Source organism: Rissa tridactyla, chromosome W (assembly GCF_028500815.1).
Source record: "Rissa tridactyla isolate bRisTri1 chromosome W, bRisTri1.patW.cur.20221130, whole genome shotgun sequence".
Taxonomy (NCBI): Eukaryota; Metazoa; Chordata; class Aves; order Charadriiformes; family Laridae; genus Rissa; species Rissa tridactyla.
In genome coordinates, this window is record NC_071496.1 from 17,122,202 (window position 1) to 17,124,587 (window position 2,386).

A 2,386-nucleotide genomic window follows, 5' to 3' on the forward strand; every position below is an offset into this window, starting at 1 on the left:
CTACGGATGTCATCTACCTGGACTTCTACAAGGCCTTTGATATGGTCCCCCACAACATCCTTCTCTCTAAATTGGAGAGATATGGGTTTGACAGATGGACTGTTAGATGGATAAGGAATTGTCTGGGTGGCTGCGTCCAAAGAGTTACAGTCAGTGGCTCAATGTCCAAGTGGTAACCAGTCACAAGTGATGTCCCTCAAGGGTCCATACTGGGACCAATACTATTTAATATCTTCATCGATGACATAAACAGTAGGATTGAGTGCACCCTCAGCAAGTTTGCAGATGACACCAAGCTGAGTGCTGTGTCACAGGAGAATTATTGAGACGAGTCCTCGTTTTATTAAACAATGATTAAATGGCAGTCATGCATTTTACTACATGTCTAATAATTAAGCTTAGGAATAAAATTAATACTGAGGCAGCTAGGGCTAGAACTCCTCCTAGTTTGTTGGGGATTGAGCGCAGAATAGTGTATGCAAATAGGAAGTATCGTTCTGGTTTGATATGAGGGGCTGTGACTAGCGGGTTTGCTGAAGTGAAGTTTCCTGGGTCTCCTAGTAAGCTGGGTGAGAATAAGGCCAGAGTTATTAGTATGAGTATGAAACCTAAAATGTCTTTTAGGAAGAAGTAGGGGTGGAATGGAATTTTATCACAGTTTGATATGATACAAAGGGGGTTGTTTGAGCCTGACTCATGGAGGAAGGTGAGGTGAATTATAGTGGGGCCTGCAATTATGAAGGGGAGGAGGAAGTAGAGGGCAAAGAATCGGGTTAGTGTGGGGTTGTCTACCAAGAGTCCTCCTTGGGCTCATTCTACTAGGGTTTATCCAATGTAGGGGACAGCTGAGAATAGATTGATGATAACTGTAGCCCCTCAGAATTATATTTTTCCTCATGGTAGGACATATCCAACAAAGGCAGTTGCTATGAGTGTGAGCAGGAGGATAACTCCTGTATGTCAGGTTTGTTTGTACAGATACGATCTATATTAGAATCCTCATCCATTACGTGTATAGATACAGATGAAGAAGAATGAGGCTCCGTTTGTGTGTAGGTTGTGGATTAGTCAGCCATATTGTATGTTTTGGCATGTGTGGGCAATGGATGAAAAGGCTAGGGTTGTATCTGTGGTGTACTGTATGGCTATTAGTAAGCCAGTTAAGATTTGTGTTATTAGGCACATGTCTAGTAGGGATCCAAAGTTTCATGAAGCAGAGATGTTTGGGTGAGTGGGTAGATCAATTAAGGGGTTATTGGTTATTTTTAGTAGGGAGTGATATTTTTGGAAGTTGCAGGCCATTAATTTTGGGTCTATGTGTTGACGGAATGATGATAAGGATGGAGTAAGTGAAGGATCATAGATAGGTCATCATAGAAGGATCATAGATTAGCCCAGTGTGAAGGATAGTTGAGGTTTTTGACTGCTATGAATAGTAGGCTGGCAAGACTTTGGAGCCTATTTTTTTATATCAGGATAGATCAATTAAGTGTGAGGCAATTTTTTGTCCACTGTTTAGTAGGTTTGTAGAGGTAAGGCGACATGTTAAAGGGTTGAAGTATCCTAATGTGGAGGAGAAGTTTAGGTAAGTGTTCTGTTTCGGTTGGGTTAGGGCATGTGCTATGTTTGAAAGTTCTAAGGCTAGGGTAATGCCAATGACTGTAAGGAGGATAGGTGCAGTCTTTGTGAGTGTGGGTATGGTTATTGGGGGTGTGGGGGGTTGTTGTGGTTTGGGCTGGGCTGCCCACCAAACAAACAACAGATGCTTTCCTGAACCTCTCTCCCAAAGGGAGAGAGAATAAGAGACAGAGAGAAAATTATGGGTTGAAAAGAAAACTAAAACTATTTTAAAGAAATATTAATAATAAAAAGGAAAGATAATACAATTAATAAGAAAATAATGAAATATATACAATATATACAAAACCAGTATTGAGCTCCCAGGATGACAATGGCATCACTGGCAGGCATTGGGAAAGTCCCAGACTGGACTCAGTGATGAACGGGAACTGGATTCAGGAACTGGATTCAGGAACTGAATTCAGGAACGCACAGATAGGGATCAAAGGCAGATGAACAGACAGGGTCCTCCTCGGATGCCAGCCATTGAAGAAAGAGGGCTGACCCTTTGATCCCTCAGCTTTTATACTGAGCATGAGGCAGATGGGATGGAATACCCTGTTGGTCAGTTTTGGTCACCTGTCCTGTCTGCTCCTCCCCACAGGTGTGACCCCTCTATGCTTTTCTGCTTCCAACCCTCCAATGGGCCAAATAACAAAGTTAGCTGACCTTGGTTGTTATAGCAATAAGTATAAGCAGGAGAATGTATTGAGAGCAGCCCTGAGGAGAAGAACGTGGGGGTGTTGGTTGATGACAAGCTCAATAT

At 42.5% G+C, this 2,386-nt stretch overlaps 1 pseudogene; it reads right to left on the reverse strand.

Annotated features, from left to right (window-relative positions):
* Positions 1-354: 354 nt before the first annotated feature.
* On the reverse strand, positions 355-1,302 carry LOC128901894 (cytochrome b-like; annotated as a pseudogene).
* Between the last annotated feature and the right edge of the window lie 1,084 nt (positions 1,303-2,386).